The sequence below is a fragment of the Apteryx rowi genome, unplaced genomic scaffold (assembly GCF_003343035.1).
Source record: "Apteryx rowi isolate R43461 unplaced genomic scaffold, aptRow1 scaffold_6, whole genome shotgun sequence".
In the NCBI taxonomy this organism is placed as follows: domain Eukaryota; kingdom Metazoa; phylum Chordata; class Aves; order Apterygiformes; family Apterygidae; genus Apteryx; species Apteryx rowi.
This window is the reverse complement of record NW_020450871.1, coordinates 8,368,129-8,386,444: the sequence shown is the minus strand read 5'-3', so window position 1 is coordinate 8,386,444 and position 18,316 is coordinate 8,368,129. Positions and strand designations below refer to the sequence as shown.

Sequence of the window (18,316 nt, the reverse complement as noted above, 5' to 3'; positions counted from 1 at the left end):
GATAGTCCATAAAAAAAAAATTCCAAATGTGGTTAAACTGTTGCTTTTAGGCTATAAAAGCTATCAAGAAGAGGAAAAGAGGAAATTCTCCTTGTGACTTCTATTTCCCTGTATGTTCAAAGGAATTGAGAAAAGAAGAAATAACTTTCTTGAGTAATTGTCTAATGAGTGGTGGCATAATTTGCTTTTAATACTAATAGAAAAAAATAGAATGTTAGATGCTTTCAGTGGCTTTTGCTGATTAGCTTTCTGTAAGATCTCTCTCAAATTATGGGCCCCTTCCTGGAGTTGCTGCTCCCACTGAAGTGAAAATTGAAATCAACATGAGTTTTTGCCTTGGGAAGGATTTTGTGAGAACTGATGAAAGTCTTTATGGCTGGTGCCCATTTCTAAGCACTGCCAGAAAAATGTGGCACATTTGGGGGTGGAAAATTAGGGAAGAACACAAGAGTCAGAGAGGTTACATTAATATTAGAATGTGAGGATTTGAATTAAGAACTCCCAATTTTTCATGTTGCATCTGATTGAGACACTTTTGGTGTCCAACAGGAAGCAACTTAAAAGTTTTAACATATTATCTGAGGCTGTAAAAGAGGGTCCGTAGTAATCTGTGTATCTCTTGAGTTTTGGGAAAAGCTAGCTTGTTTTCTATAATTCATTTTCCCAGTGAGGATTGCTGTGCTGATGATAAACAGCAGAGTAATGCAAGGCCAAAAAGGGAAAGATAGGTGATGGGAATTTGAATCAAGGAAGATTAATTCTAGTGATGTGTGAAGCATAAGTGGCTGGAATGCCTGCCGGACAGGGGGAGTATAAATACATCATGTTCCTGTGGATGTTTCCAGTTGTCTGTCTGTGGGGTTGAGAGTCTTCTCTGAACATCCTCCTGTAGCGCTGAGGCTGTGAACCTGTGCAGCACATTGAACTGCGGGGCCAAATGGGATTAGTCATTTATAGACATGGCCGTAAATAATCCCAGGATTTCTTGAGGAGGCTGTAGTCTGCTCTGCATTGATGGCTTCTTTATAATTTTACTGTGGTATCTTACAATCGCTGAAACTCTAAACAAGTGCCATTCACCTGGAAAAATTCCAGTCGTTTGTTTCTTTGTGGTGGAAGTCCTTGAAGGGCCTCCTTGCCCTCCGCTCCCGTCTCCAAGCTGCGGGGTGGGCTCTGGGCAGCCGGGCAGCCATCCGACGTGCTCGCTGCCCCTTCTGCCAAATACCCTAGTACCAGCATTGATGAAAATACGCTTCCCCTCAACACGGTGCACTTGAGCAAAAAATAGCCTTTTTTTAATGCTACAACTTTAATGACAGTGACTTATAGGTACCGTTAAATTTTTGGAATATGTAATGTTACAGCTATAAACCCTGTAAAATGTTATCTCATCAAAAATATATATGAGTCAATTTCAGTTTCGTAGTGGAGTTGCTATAAATTAATATTCTTTATGATCTTTGGGAAGACATTACCTTTCTGCAACCCGCATAGAGAGCTGAGTGTTTTTCCAGGAAACAGTAAATAGGGTGTTTGAGGCTTTTTTTTCTTCTTTCAGACATCATGCCATGATTTGTCAGATAATGCGCTAGAGGCAGTTTACACTTCTCACACTGGTTAGTCATATTGCAGTGTTTTTTGCTAGGTTTCCTTGCATAAGAACATATGAATTTTGTGGATTAATAGTTTTTATCCAGGATTGCTTCACATTAAGCTTTCACTTCCCATCTGCCATTCCATCTGTAACATGGAAACCTTTACGGCTTCTCTTCTGATAATAAAAACTAATCCAGCCTTATAAGTCTGAAAAACACATTCAGTATGTGGGGTTAATACTATATGATGAAGCCCATATCTGTCTGGAGAGCAGTCTGGTATATTCACAGGCTCCCTTACGATTACTAAGAGCCCTTCATCCTTCAGAAGAAACCTCCAGAAGCAGGTGTCAAGGATTGTACTATTAAAGGCAGAATAAAAGGTTAGAACTGTTCATTCTGGGAGGGAAATGGTTCAAATGTGTAAAATAAAGCATTGGGCATCTAAGCAGATTCAGAGCCCGCTGTTGTTATCCTCATGCCTTAATGTTTAGCCTTGGTGGAGTCTGTCCTTTCGATCTAGCACCTAGCACAAAGGAGGTCCCAGTCCCTGTGCTTCTAGGTGTTACTATGCCATAAATCACTGCTAACAAACACAGTCCGCACATGAAGAGGCCCGCAACAAAATTCTGTGTTTTCCTTTGATTGTGAGGCCATGCAGGTCAGTTACTGGCCTAAGGGAAATGACTTGGTGTGTCAGCCAACCCTTGAGTCTGTGGGCCGCCTCGGCTGTCACACGTTTTCAGTAGGAAAGTGAGGGATGACAGGGCTAAGGGAGACCTCTGCAACTGACTCTTGGTCTGAGGATTTCTGTTATTTCCCTTCCTTTTGCTCTAAGAAGTCTTTTTATAGACAGCACTAAGGCTGTGAATAAAAAAAGGGCACATGCCTTCAGGGCTGTCAAGGTATCTCTCACAATCGTTACATTCATTAAAAAATGGGGAAAAAAATCTTCCTTTTCCTCAACTTTTTAAATTTTCCTGGCATCTTTTCATGGTTTTAGGTCTTTTCCTTTGACAGCCTATTTCAGAACTCTGTGGGAAAGCTACTGATGTCTTTAACCTCTTATTTTACATGGATATCTATTTGCATTATTTATTGTCTCTGACAGACAGCATCAGCTAGTCAACCTTATGTTCAGGGACTGAAATTTCACTCCCAACAAGGTGAACTATGGTAGAGCATCTATTGATGTTGAATGTTTAATGTGCATTGCAGGAGTCCTTGGATAATGTGGCAGGTGAAGTGTTGCACCACTTAAATTAAGAAGTTTAATGAGATCATTTAACAGTGAATGTCATGTCAGTGCTTACCTGGCCACGAAGCTTGTATAAAGAATAAACGTAATGAAACATTTGAACTATTTATAATTTACAGTAAATCACTGAGTCTCAATCACCAAAGGGATCACCAAATCTAATTGCCAGCTAATGCTTGGTCTTTAATAAAGGTCAAGCAGAATTATTAGCAGAGGCTTGGGGAGTACTTCAGAATAGGAAGAAAATAGAGTGGCTTATTAATGTAGTCAGGAATGCAGATACTACTAGATTTTCAATTATGAGCAATCAGGTATAACAAATGAACTTAAAAGAAACCCAGTGAAACTTTTTTTTTTTTTTTTTAAACTAGTTGGCACTATGGAGCTCAGTTCGTTTTAGAATAAAGATTACATAGCCATATCTTCCACAAGAGTCCAAGCCTGCATTTTGAAGACTCGGTCAAATGAGATGTGTTCAATAGAGTTCTGGAACTTGAATGAAATTTGTATTAAAATACAGATAGTGTCTGGGGAAGGGTGGTGCCAGCTCCAGAGAGCAAATGGAATGGTCTGACTGGGACTGGTACTTGCAGCAGCAGTTGCCAAAGTTGATGCAATTTGCAGAGAGGAGCTTTGTCACTCAGAATCGCTCTCATTGATTAAGAAAAATTAGGTGGCAGAGACTGGCTGACGTGCTCCTGTTTCTTTTGTGGTCTCCTCTGATTGATGCTCAAGGTAACATTTTTAATACTAAATGGACACGTTCATCTAAAGATTTAGATGCTCCTTAGAAATTTGAAGGATGCCCTATGAAGTAGGCAAACCTTTTTCTCAGGTAGGTGTTTCCAGTCCAGTCAACCAGTCGGCAGTGGACAGGGCAGTCTGACTCCTGGACCTGTTTTCTGGCTCACCAATCGCACTCCTGACTGCTTTGAAGAGTTGTTAGCAAAGATAACTTCCCAAAATAAACAGTTTTATTTGAACTCCTGCCAAATGTAAATGTAGTAGACAGCCTAGCAGTGATACAACTGTCCTTTCACTCACCTATCTTCGTCAAGGCTTTCATCTCTAATAACTTACGCAACCGTGTCGTATACTGGTGTTACATCACCGGGAACTGCTTCCTTTGGGTATCAAAAATGGAAACTGAACACCAAATGGCTGTGAGAAAAAGTCATTATTTAAAATTCCTCTTCTCTGTGAGCAGCTGGATGAAGAGGAGTATTGGTAAATTCTGACAAAAGTGATGACTTCTGGATAAGGTCCTGAGACACTGGGCAGAAGTTTGTTTGCCAGAAGTGGAAAGGAGGGAGTGGAGGGAATGGGTCTTTTGTTTTTCAGGTCTGTTGGCAGATGAAAATAATTATCACTATAAGGTTTTGGAAAGAATTTCAACCTTTCGGAAACATGTTTCATCACTCTTTTGAATTATTTTTCAGGTCTCAAATCTGTATGGGAGATTAGCAATTTCCTTGTTTCAGTCACTGACCCAGATTGATCCCTTGCGAAACATGGGTGACTACCACTCTATATAAACTGCATCAGAGATGGTTTTTGCTCTGTCAGTCATATTTCCTGTGACCTGCTCAGATTTCACCTGGGCACTTGTGCAAATGACAGAACCTTTGGAGCAGGTAATGGGGAGAAAAAAAGTGGGATAATGCAGTTCTCATTGAATGAGTAATCCCGACTCCCAGCTGTCCAGCTTGCTTTTGCAAAAGTACTCAGCTTTTCAGAAAGCTTGAAATGCAATACTTAAAACGCAGTCTCTCTTAGAACTGAAATAAAAAAAAAAAAGATCTTACATAGAGCACTCTAGACTTGTGAGAAATGTTTGAGACCCAGCTATGCTTTCTTCGTGGTTGCAAAACCAGAAATCCTGAAGCCAGCAGCTCCCAGGGCTGATGGAGCTGTGTAATGGCGATAGGATCACCAGAAATACTGTCTCGGAAAGCAATAGTCCTGTCTGTCTCTTCCAACTTCTCATCATTTTTGCTTGGCGTAGTTTAACAGTTCTTTGTGTCTCACTGAGATTCAAACTTTAGAGCCCTCTCTTTACAGTTCATTCCTTCCTGTTTTTAGTTAAGCTGTCCCTAGGCATGAAATTCTGTAAAAAGGATACAGATTGTCCAGTACTGAATTTGACCTTACGCTCCTAACAAAGCCACCCATTGCAATACTCCTCTGAAACCCAGGCCTTGCCACCAGAGTAATAAATCGGGCACTGGGAAATAATACAGCGGGTTTTAAAGTGCGCTTTCAAATGTTATGCTGAACTGAAGCACTGATAAATCATATCTATACATCTGGATGGGAGTACAGAGCAGGTAGCTTTGGCAGGACAACATCTGTTAAGATGCCAGTGCCTGAGGTTTTTATCGCAGTGTTGTAGCTGACATTGTGTGCAGTTTTGTTTGTTCAGAATATCTTTATCTGGCGAGCCAGACGTCAATCCACTCTTAATGCTTCGCAGGCAATCTTTTCTTATGTGCAAAAAGGAACTTTATCTGTGTTTTTCTTGAATTTGCATTCTCTTATAATTTCAAATGTGTTTCTTTCTTAAATCCCTCAAATAACCTCTTCTCTTCCGCTTTACTTACTTCACCAGTACATTTGGTTGAGAATTATATATATTTTCTAAGGTTATCTTTTGGGCCTGCTATCCTAATTTTCTGTTTTACTGTTGAATTATCTAGTGGTTGGCAAAGCAGTGTTTTTGCACATGCTCTTCACAAAGGGTGGGGTGAAATGTTGAAATTATTGCGGCTTACAGATTTTATTTACGTCTGGTGTTAACATAATATTTTCTTCAACCTGGCAAATGTTAGTGCTGAGAGACCCACCCTTTCTTTGTACAGCCACAGCGGCTGAGATTGTTGTTTTTTCTCCACCTCTCCTCCTGGGTTTAAGGCTATAAAGCAGCTTTTGTTTTTTTGAAGAGCTGTAACATCCACAGCTCTTAGGAACTTTACGGATACTTAGCACTGCTGAAATATTCTCCATAGCAGCTTCAGTCTGGCAACAAAAATAAGGGCACCCCAGATTGGCGACTGGGTTGGCTATCCAGGCATCTCCACAGTGCATACAGATTAAAGATGTATCAATAAAGCACATTTTTCGAATAGCAATATTACTCAAAGTGCCCTTGTACTGGGCAGTACGTTACCGTGTTGATTACAGTGCTAAGCATTGAGCCCTTCACCGCGTCCTATGTGAACTGAAGCATCTGAGCCAGTGCCTGAGACCACTCGGAGGCCAGGCCTGGCAGATGAAAGCCCCAGATGCCAGGCTTTGCAGCGTAACGGCACTGCGGCATCTGAGCGCTCGCCGGCCTTCCTGGCTGGCAGCTCCTTCTCTTTTGTCTTGGCTCGGAGCTGCTCGCTGGGAGGTTCTCCAGTGAAGAGCCAAAGGGTTTTCATCTGTTTGCCATTTGCCTTCTGGATGTGCTTTATTTTTTTACTTATTTATGATTGAGAGAAAATTTGATCTCATAGAGGAGAATTAAATGCAAGTCTTCGCTGGATATCATTCAGCCTTATCTGTGAACAGTAATAATACAAATGTTGTGCTAATGTGCAGCATTGGTTCCCATGCAACACAGTTACATCTTTTGTCTTCAGGATGCTAGAATAACATATAAAACACTCTAGTATTTTTGTAAGGATAGCCGATCTGTTGGGGCTGAGCAAGGCCTTGAGTTGTATGAGGGATCTTTCAGGCTCAGCTGTTTCCTTCATAGCTTCAGGGCTATTTATGAAAGCCATATGTCACTTAGAAGTTGTCTCTGTGGAGAAATAGTCTGGGGTAACCAAGTCACAAAATGGGTTCTTAGTGCAGAATAGCTATTGCACTTTAAATCCACAATTAGCTTATTTCCCAGGAGCTGCCCAGTAGTGGCAAACCTTCTTGATGATACTCGTCTTCTCATTGCATTCCTGGGCAAAAAGCTTGGATGATGTTTGACTGATGTAACTGGAAGTTGATCGTTAGGGAATTCCCAGGTATGATTCCTCCTCTCCTTTGCACTTTGCTGTTGCTGTGCCTTGAGTGGCCTTTATTCCCCGTATTTCATTGTGAGGTGGTCAGAGAAGCTGCAGAGAAACAGGTCCTTGGGGTGTTTACCTGTCTTTTGTTAGCAGAAACCCTTTAATCTCTCCTTCAGCTGTTTTTTAGAAAGTTCAGTAAAATCATTATCGAACCCAGAAAGCTGAAACTACTTGAAAGAGGGAAACATTCCTGTTATAGCACTGCATTTTAAACATGCTCTCCCTTTGTAGCCCTGCAGAATTCTCTCAGGAAATTAAAAATCTGTTGAAATTGCCATTAAGACACTTTTTGTTAAGAATTTAGGATGCCACTTAAAATAAAACAGCTGCAAAATATTATCTGGTAGAAGTTCAAAGGGAAGATGGACTAACAACATGCACTATTATAGCTTTTCCAAGTCACCCTTAATAGTTCCCAACCAAAAGGCCATTAAAGAGTGAGCAAGAATGTTTTGCTGGTTCAGTCTTTTGGTGGTGATATTGAAGTAGAAAGGAGAGGAAGAGATGAACTCCTTCAGCACAGTAGACAGGACTAGAAGTGTAAGACAGTTGAGTGGTATTCAGTGTTAAAGATTTTTCATCCAATTTATACATACATTTGGGTCTTGTTTTAATATTAATGACTTTATGCACTTTGACATTTTTAATACTGGAACACTGCATATGAATGAGCTGAAGGGCTGAACTGAATGAAGTACCTTAAAACCCCAAAATAGAATTAAAGCTACTTTGGAAAAATAGATGTATTCCAAAAAGAAAAAGCTGTTTTGTATAAATAAATTGCAGTATTAACCCACCATGGTTAGAGCACAAGGGTGGCAGCAGCATCCAGTTTCAGCTGCCTGTTCCCTGGACTCAGATCCAGCAGGAGCTCCTGGTTGCACAGAAGCCCATGAGAGTTAAGAAGAACCAGCCGGCCACAGGCCGTTTCCCACTCCCAGCAATTTTGGGGGAAAGCTGATATGAAATACTTTACTGGCTTGTACAGCAGCTCTCAGCATTCCTCTGCTTGCCTGCTGCTGTCATTCAGTGCAGGTCCCTCAGACAATGCAGGGTCCACAGCCTCCTGGGTGGTGGGCTGGGGGAGGTTGCAGGACAGGGACGGGAAGCACCTGGTCAAGGTCTTCCTGGGTGCTCTCCTACAAGGGTGCTGCTGACAAGACCCCTCGCCTTCCCTCTCTCCACAGGGAGCAAACTCCACCTCACTAAACTATAAAAGCAGGGGGGCCTTAGCTCAGCTCTCACATCTCTGTAGATCAAGAGTGATATCCAGGTGGATATACAGTGCTACAGAGCTTAGGTGAATCTGAGAAGAGTAGTGCCTGCAGAACTGAGATGTGTGGCATTTCTATGCATGTTAAAGCCAGCATAGATGATCTTTCTGGTCATGCTGCAGAACGCAGTTCTTTCTCCCAGTTTTTTTTCTGAGAATTCCTTTCATTAAGTAGCGCCGGATAGTAGAAACTTTAGGTCTTGAGTTATTCTGGAAGCTTTGGCCTGACTTTCTGTGGTGCAGAAATCCAAGACCTGTTGAAACATTTTGCCATACAATCCATGGTGGAATCAATGGCTGGATGATTTTTACAGTCTCATCTTACTACATTTGAATAATTCATTTCTGCTTTATCTGCACAACGCTATTAGTGACAGTGCATTATACAATACTTCCGAGTCGATCTATGTAAGCATGGTAGATATAAAGTGGTGCTTGACAGAGTTGAACACATTTGTGGCTGCACTTCTTTAACTCCAGGCTGTTCTGAGGGGGTGAGATCCTAAACGGTTCATTGTAGCACGCATTCCACTCCGCTGCACGCAGTTTAATTATATCCATCCTTCAGCATTACTTGATGAACCAGCTGTAGGCACAAGCATCCCTAACCTTTCATCGAGATAATTGCACTCTTTTGCCACATTAGGAACTGGTTTGGGGCCAAGTCATTTCCAAGTATAGAGTCAATTTTTGTTTAAAAGTTTGTTGCCCCAAATAAGTTTCTAGCAAGTAATCTTGAAACAACGCTTTCTTCAGGCATCTGGAGACTAAAGGGTGTATAAATACAAATTGGTTATTTGTGTCGTGCCATGGCTTTAAATATTTGGGGCAGTCTTGGAGAATGTTTTGTCACCAACTCAAATCGTCGTATTCTGAAGATGGGATGCCTGACACCAGCCAAATGCAAGGGAGCTTTCAGATGGTTTCCATGGTAAGAGATTGCAGCAGCTGTGGCTGTGCCTGCTCTGTAAGGGTCAGCGTTGTTACTGTACCTTGGTGTAGGAGGTTGAGTGTCAGCACTGGAAGTTGTTCCTGCAGTGCTCGGGGCAGGTTGCTGGTGACACCTACAGAAATACAGTTGAGCGCTGCAACACGCTGAGCTTTTTCCTGTATGTGAATGGGTACATTTGGTGTTTTAAGAGCCTGCATTGCCCTTCAGGGCATGCTGGTGGCCATCACAAAGAGCTGGGAGGATCTTTGTGCATTTGGGAACCATTGCAAAGCAGTAGGGGCGAGGCAGCCACGATGTCCCTCCAAGTCCCCTCCTGTCTGCTAGACAGAGGGTCAAGGAGGGCGAGGAGGTCCACTCACCCGTTTGTACAGTCTCTTCTTGGATCTTGAATCAGCAGTTTGCTTCAACTGTTCTCAGGATTAAACAAGACTGTATCGGCTGCAGCTCTGTTGAGCACAGCACTGAGTGGGAGCACTGGCCTTCCACCCTCCCCATTGTCTTCTCTTCATCCCCAGCTATTTTGGTTAATGGATCCATACGTTCCCGTTGACATTTTCTCACTCATATCTCCTCTCTAGCAGATGTTCATGCCAGCCATCCTAGTGCTGCCTTCTTCGCTGGCTTCTTCCAAAACAGCCCCAACAAAGAATAGGGCAGATTATCAGCTGGCACAAATTGTCAAAATAAGATTCTTGCGCAATCCAAATAAAGGTAACAAAATGTGACCTTCTGTTGTTAAACCAATTAAGTTTCCTTCCATCAACTCTCAGTTCATTATCCCTTTCACCCCCCCAGGCCCTGTTCCTCCATCTTTTTGAGCTCGGTACAGAATTAATGTTAAATTCCATTAACCTGACCCCATTTTCCCTGTTTTGCCTTCTGGTCCTGTGAACTGATAGGCTCCGACAGGTTGATTCGGCAGCTCAGGGATCAAAGGGAGTGGCAGGCCCATGAGGAGCTGTGGGAACGGACTGGTTTGCTCTAATTCACATTACTTTTAAATTAGGTATGTGCAAAGGCCTCAGCAATAGGTGTCTCCCCAGCAGGAGGAAAGCTCTCACGGCAGCAGCCCATTTCCCAGGGCTGGTTACGCTGTGATCTAGTCACGTCCGAGCAAATCAGTGCCTTATAGTGGGCTTGCACCTCTCGTTTCTTGAGGTACCTCTAGTTAGAAGATTAAAACAAGGCCTCATTAGATAAGTATATATTCCTTCTTGCCTTTTCCTTAGAAAGTGGGGGATTAGGGGGGGGAAAAAAAAAAAGCTTCCTTACCTGGACACATCTTCCCTGCTACATTGAAAGGGAAGGATGGAAGACACTGAACCTTTAAATCTTTTTGCACGCCTGTCGCACTGTCTTCTCCACCTGGAGCAGAGGTGTGGTGCTTGGGGAGACGGTGTGTGGTGCTGTCGGAGGTGATCTGAGTACCTAGGGAGATGGGTTTTCGATTGAATGTTGTAGCGGCAATGAGCAGCTCTTTGGTACTTTGCCAGGCACGTCTTGATTTTGAAAGTGATATGGGGTGATACGTTTTCATGGCTCTCATTTCCTGATATGAAAAATGGGTAAGGGTGGGGAGATGCAGGGAATCATGGGCCGTAGGGGAGATACAGCCAAAAGGGTGAGAGCAAGTTACATGTCAGAAACTGAGAAATGACCAAATATTAACATTGAAGCTGAAGAAGCAGCACCTGAACAACCATATCCAGAAGAGCAAAGAGTCTTCATGAGTCTTAAATTGCAAGCCAGTCACAGCCAAAAGACCTCTTTGCTGTCTAGAATTATGAACTTTAATACGAAGTAGGTCTCCTGGGTGTATCCGGGCCTGGCACTCAACCTAATTTAGCTTGGCATTGGTAGATGTCTCACCCTCCTGTGCATGTGGTGACGGGGCTCCAGCCCCATTTGGCTCTTGGAGGGTCACCTCCAGGTGGGAAGTGCCGCAGGGACTGTGCTGTCCTCCACAGCAGCCGCAATATTTCCTCTCCAACTGGATAGGTTTTCCCAAACTGACGGGGGGTATGATTCCACGAAACACCGGAGTCCTTAGAGGGTGGAAGAGGCAACACTGTTAAGGCTGCTTATGACTGACAGTTAATTTTACATAAAACATTCTCAAAGCCTCTTTTTCCCCACTTTCTTCTCTTTCAACCAAGTGATCATTTCTTATTATAATTACTCAACCTAATGAGCAAAGTGTTTTTCTTAGTGTCTTGTACAAATAAAATCTCAGATGAGTGACAGAATGTATAAATCCAATGGAAAAGTGAACGGTTGCTTTAAATCTATGCTCATATTTAATTTTCATTTCTTCTCTTTTATGCTAAAGTCTAGGTAATTTAATTTTGGAGAAGGTGAGAAAAAACTGCTGAATATAAAATGCTCAATATAAAATATACACAGTATAAACAAACAAAAAGATCCCACTCAGCCCAATATCTAGAATTTTTTTCTTTTAACTGAAGTCTCACTAATTTGAGTAATGGACTTGTTGATCATTTCTGCAGCTCACTTCACTTGCTCATTTAATCAGTGATTATTGTTTTCATCAAAATGGGATGTATCATGTAAGAAGATGAGGGTTCCACATGAATATGCAAGAGCAGACAAATACTGAAAAAATGCAAAGCAGGCAGCATCTCTCCATACTAAATAAAATCCCAGTGCTTTGATAAACCTAAAAATCTATCATGTTTGGTTTTAATAATTAAATATCCTTGGGTATTAACAGCTGGTTGGGCAAGTATTTCACATCTTTGGGGGTTTTTTGAGATACTTGCAGCAAATATATTGAGTGGGTTCAGTTCCTTTTGTGAATTAAGCGAAGCATAGTCATATCTTTCTTAACTCTTAGTGGTTCTGCATCCCTACAGTTTATATTCTAGCATCTGTGGGAAGATGGTCTGGTTTTTGGTTGATAAGAGCTCATTTGTTAGCTCATTAAATGTGATAGTTGCCTATATTGATCTCTGCATTGATACAATTGGTCAGCAATAGAATGACTTGTTCCTGTGATGCTCGGTAAAGGCAACTTTGTGAAAAATAGTTATCTTGGCAAACACATTTCAATAACTATTGGAAGTCATGAGCTACCTGGCGGCAATTTTACTTTCTGTCACTTGGACGCATTAATGAATAGGCCTTGTGGAAAAAACGAATATTCATGGACTTTTCCTGTGGAGCGTTACCTGCTGCGTAACATGTAAGCAAGGAAAACCAGAGCTGTTGGCAGAATGGTGGGAGGACAGTGCTGATTTTAGACTAATAACATGCTATCTACACCTGTTAGCAACACACCGTCACAGTCTAATCATTCTAGCCCCCAAACTGGGAATTACCATAAAACTTTTATTATGGTTTCCCATAGCCTAATCCAAGAACACAGAACCAACTGATGCTCTTGCTTACACTGCTGAGAGGAAACACTGCATTGATTTTGGAGCACTGCAGAGAGGAAAACAGAATGAAATTCACACTTTTGCACACAAGAAAGGTTTTCAGCTTTATCAGCTGAAAAGCGGATAGAAAGAAGTATTTTCCCATCGATTAAAGTAATTGAAAGAGGGAACTTGTTTTACGGTTGAAGATGCTACGAATATTAGTATTTTAAGGAACTAAATAGTGGTTAATTTGTATCCCGTTTTCTTTCAAAATGTACCTGCTGTAAGAATGGACAGAAGGTGCATTTACCAATGGGTCTCTCATTCCACATGTTATTTTTTTCCAGTGGAAAAAAACTTTATTGTCATAAAAGTTGATAAATAGGAATATGCTGAAGAGAGAAAGAATTCTGGGGGAAAACCACACAAGACATTGGTTTTTTTTTCCTTGAAGGGGTTAAAATTAAGTAGACAACATGATTAAATTGAGAAGTTGTGAGCATCAGTCCCCTTTAGACAAGAATCTCAGTATAAATAGCAATATGGCTTAAAGCTGTGTATCTAACCTATTCAGGTAAAATGCTAGTTCCTGCTCTCTGTCTATCAAAATGATCCTTTACTTCAACAGTCAACTTCCTTATAGATGGAAATGTAAAATATGATAGAGTTTTGGCACTGTAATATTAAAATAGCATTTCTGCACTGAAATGTCAAATAGCTTGTGTTCATTAGCTTCACGCTCTGCATTCAATCACTTCATACAGTCCTAATAGAAAAAGGTTAATAACTTTCGTACTTGGACTCATTGATCTCATCCACCTAACCAGTGTGGTTTTATCATAAAAATCACAATTCTTTCCATTTGTCCTAACCACAGCCGCCTTTGAAAGCTGCTGACTAAAGCATTAATGTCAGCTAATATTTGAAGGTGAGCTAAAGCGGTCTGAAGCGTTGTGCTCTGTGTAAATCCATTTGGCCATGGGTGACAAGTCTCCATCATGTTCTTTGCAGATGCGCGTAGGCTCACCCCTGCCGTTGTTTGCACTGCCGCTTCTTCTCTCGCGGTGCGCCGTTAGTTTGGGAAGAATTGATTTTAACCAGAGCTACGACCATGCTTGCCTTGTTTTTGGCAATTCTGCTGTATGTATGCCTGTAGAGTAAATATGGCACGGAGCAATGGATTGATGGCACCCCGCAGGGGAGGAGAAGGGCAGGGTGGGCTTTGCCGAGCTGCGGCGTTGCTTGCGGCGGGTGCCGGGCCGGCTCCGGCGCTGCAGCTCCTCTCTACGCCGGCCGCCCGGGGCCCCGGCACGCAGCCTCCCTGCTCGCTGCGGGGCGGTATCGCATCCTCTCCCAAGGGCAGCAATCACCCAAATCACATATATGGTTTATCCCTTACGTGCTTGTTAACTGCAGCAGAGGTAATAGTATGTAACCGGTGACTTTACCAGGGAACAAAAAATTAAAACAAAGTTGTATGTTAGGCCTTTTTTCAACAAGCAGATATTACATTGGTGGGATCAGAAGCCAAAAAAAGGCTGGAGACAACTCCAAATGTATGAGAGCCAGGATAAGCAGAGTAAAACGGCACCTGCTGCCAGCCAGCGACGGCCGGGCAAATTGCCGGGGCTCTGAGCAGGGAGAGGCTGGAGCGGGGAGCCGACACCGGCGCCGGTGGCTCGCCCGGCCCGGCCGGACCGCGGGCTCGCACCCCTCTTAGCCGGGCCACCCCGGCCTCACTGGCTGCCCAGCGCACCCTCCCGCCGGCCACAGCGGAGACTGAGCTGCAGTTTGCTTGCCCTTTCTGTAGGGTGCGCTTATTTAGAATATTTGCCTCCTTTTGTGTAGCTAAAAGTCATTACTCCGCTTCTGTGAATCCAAGAGACTTGAGGCTGGAGACAGGGCTGACAAGTGGAAGTCATAAAACTGTGAAAATAAAATGTCACTCAAGAGCTGAGACGTCTTCCCATGTCTCAGCTTGGGAAGGAAAGCACGTGAGCGTTTTCGGAGAGGAGCGTGTCCCTCCCGCCAAGCTGCAGCATGCCTTTGCGCGGATGCAGGTGGACGCCTACCTTTTGTCTGCAGAATGGCCCAAATGCTCCCGTTTGTCCGTCTGTCCCTCCGCCGCGTGCGTGCGCGCTCACAGCTTTCTGCAAAGCAGCGTAGAAGTCATTTGGCGCAGAGCGGCTTTTCCGCCTCGTGCCTTGGACAGTGGGTGTCCGGTCTCTCCCGTCCCACCAGGTGCATCCCGCCCCGCTGGCCTGCGCGGCGTCCTGAGTTGTGTTACTGACTACAGCAGAAGAAGTAAGAAAAATGGAAAGGGTTTTTGGTTCTCATTCAAAATATTTGGCCTTAGGACTTGTAAGTGAGATATAATATCACAATTCGTGAAAAGTATCCTATGGTAAATATTTCTGTTGTCTCTCTTCAGTTTTCTGGCAGCTTCCCTTTTTACAAGTGTTCATCTGCTGTAGCAGAATTCTGTCATTTTGTGCCCTCTGGCACTGTTGAAAGCATTAATGATTTTGTATTCTTAAAGACTATCGAATGGGCATGAAAAACTAAAAAACAAGACAGAAAACCCAAGCCTTCCGATCAGTCCCTCAACCCAAAACTTTCATCATTTGAAAATAATTAGCTTTCATACCTATTTTTCTTTTTTTTTCTATTCCCACAAACAGAAATGTCTGATTATAAACATGAAGTGTACCAATGCTAAAAGGAAATCTGTTTCCTCAATATTTGCACCCTAGTTTAGCTCATCGCACTGGGAGCTGAGATAGTGCTGAGTAAGCACCAGGACTTTGGGCTACTTATCCAAAAATGCTGAATGTTTTGGATTAGACTATAATTCGAAGTGTATAAACCCCACTTTCCAGTGTTTTTCTCTTCACCGATCTGCATTATTTTGCTTTCCAAATATGAATAACAGGAATATCATTGTGGCTAGATAAACAGTTTTTGCTATCACTGTAAAAATGTTTGTCTGAGCTTTCCTCCGTATATGCAATTCAACTAAATTCACATCTCTTGTGAATGTGGTGGAAAATGAATGTTGCTTTACAGCTAATATACACTTTAAACAAGTTTTCTAGCCCTTATCTAAGTTAGACACATGTCACTTCATTTACTTAAAAATTTCTGTTGGAAATATACAATTATAGACCTTTTTAGCAAAGGCTATCTGGAATGCATTCAAGCTCTGGTCTAGCAAGATGAAAAAGAAAGATATTACTGTTGATGTGCTGATCATTCATAAATTTAAATAGAGAAATAAATAGAAAATTGTTTAACGAATCAGGGTGAAATGTTTCCTTCCTTTCCAGCAAAACACCTCTGGGTTGAATGGACCAACATCAGGTTATTCCAAAAAGCATTCATCCTGCAGTTAGTCAATTTTCTTGGATTGTCCTGCATGTGTCCCTGCTTCTATGCAGTTGCATATTGGAAAAGAACATCGGAAGCTTTTGTGTTTGAGTGTTTTTGTCATTACCTTCATTGTTTATAAGCATGCATATAATTCAGGCTTAGCGATTCCATAAAATCACGTTTATGAAAAGAAAACATTATTTTAAGTAATGCACTTCGTAGTTTTACTGTGAAACATATAAGTTTCTTTAAAATTGGACAAAAAGAGCGGCATAGTACACTGTATTACAGGGTAGCATTTTTCTTGCTGCTTTACTTTTGGTTGCAGCCAGCGGGGATATTCAGAAAGTGCCATGGTCACAGACAAATGGTTTCCTAAGGTCAGTTTAGAGGCACTCCTGAGACTGGGGGAACCTTGTTAATGTTTTGTAAATAAGTTAAATCTCAAAAGGTAGGTGAGTCAGGTGATCCATCATCCACTGTAGAGATGGAAAAACTGAGGTACAATTGGTTTGACCTCCCTGTCATTAGAAAGTCTCCTTAATAAATGCACTTGTGCCCTTAAGAGATCTAAGATTAGTTAAATGAGAGCTCTTAGCTCTTAATCTTGTGTGTAATCATTGTACATGCTGCTTCCTAACATATGAACATGTAGACCCTTATCCATGAAGTGATTTATGAGGATACAGGATGAAAGTCAAATCATTTCAGAAGAGCTACAAGTATGCTACAGTTAAGCGCATGCTGTTAAGTGCTTTGCTGGATCAGTATCATAGTGATTGTGCTACAGTATGGTATGTTTGATAAGATACTGCATAATTTAAATGCTTGTGATGAAATTGCACTATAAAATAATTAGAAATTGAGCAGATTACTTTATACTTAGGAAATAGCTAAAGAAAGTCAAAAGCAACAAGTTAGAAAGTTTTAATGAGTGCATGTGGTGAGTATTTTATTACCGTAAAAGCCCTGGGGTTTATTAGCTGATACAAGGCTGGCGTTTTTCATTAGCCAAAGGCATTTCGAGGTTTCATGGGATATAACTGGAAAACATTCCAAACAAATGAATATTCTATTTTAAAAGAATAATGAGACGTTGAGGGGTTTTATAAACTCAGAAGTTTGCTAAACCAATATCTCTAATTAGATGAAGAAACCCTCTATAGAGGCTTTGCATCAACGACTGTGCACACAGCAAACGTTTTAAGCATTTACATATCAAATACTGCTGGCAGCCTTTTGGCTGCGGTCCAGAGCTGTAGATAGTTTTAATCACATTCGTTCATTAATCCTTGGTGGAATTCTCTTATGTAGTCTCTTTAGGCTTTTCATTTAAGCATGTGCTGCTTCTTGTAAGCAGTGAGTTTATTTATTTATTTATTTTAAAATGACATCTGAAGCATGGAATCTATAGAAAATAGGCGATGTAGCGTGTCTCAGGAAGCAGACTGTGGAGGATATTTTTTTTCTCTCGGTAGCTATCTTTTGTACCCAGGCATTTATGTACTCTCACTAGGAAGAGGTTTATTCAGCAATGTGACATTTAAAGAAGACTTTCACTCTTTTGCGCCTGTGTTAGTTCTTTTCTTTTCCATCGGAAACAGACAATGGTCGGATGGGAAGCAGTAATTGAAAGTACAGCACAGATGACTGTATTGCTAATAAAATGTCTTGAGAGTCCTACAACATCGGCAGAGCTGCACTGAGAGTAGCTGCATCCCTGACGATGACTGATCAGTGCCTGGAGCATCACACTGCGGAAAGCGAGTGCTTTGAAATGCTCGGGTATGGCTTCCCGGCCCATCTGGAGCTCAGCTCTCATCTCTCAAGTACTCAAGCAAGCCGAGCTGCTAAAGCAAGAATTTTCTTCCATTAGCTTGTACCTCTGTTAAACCTGACTTGAAAGGCAAAACAAACAATTTAAGACAACACTGCTGTAAAGGCAGAGGCATTAACAATCACCTGGAGCCTTCACGTGAAGTTGGCCTCTGAGATTGTATCTGTCTTTCTCATTTTCATACTATGTCTGTTTTATGAGTGACTGCTTTTATGCGAATTGGCTTCTCTTAGAAATGCGTGCCGTTCTAATACCTGTTCTCTGGGAGACAGTGAGGGCCCCAAGGAGCTACATATAGCCTTTCCCTTTCTTTGCATTTTTAGATGGCAGAGTCTTTTTTTCTTGCTACAACCTGATCCCTAGCATGTAAAAGGTTAGACTTATCTGAGCCTCCCCTTGCAGGGGCAAAGTGCTCTAAATTATCTGGGGGGAGAGCAAGCTGGGAGTGTATTTGAGAAGGTCGGGCAGTATATCCAGAAAACTGCACCTGCAATGGGAAGTTTTTTGCTTCGTTGCTCTGCCTATGTTAGCTTGGTCTATGACCTTGTTAGAAGCTCTCCCTTCAGGAAGGCGTCTGGGTGTAAGCTTTTGCTTTTTTCTGCTGAA

At 42.0% G+C, this 18,316-nt stretch overlaps 1 protein-coding gene across 2 annotated transcripts in view; it reads left to right on the top strand.

Moving 5' to 3' along the window:
• XYLT1 (xylosyltransferase 1) overlaps positions 1–18,316 on the top strand; it is a 282,026-nt gene that overhangs the window by 214,691 nt on the left and 49,019 nt on the right. The gene's annotated exons all lie outside the window — the stretch shown is intronic.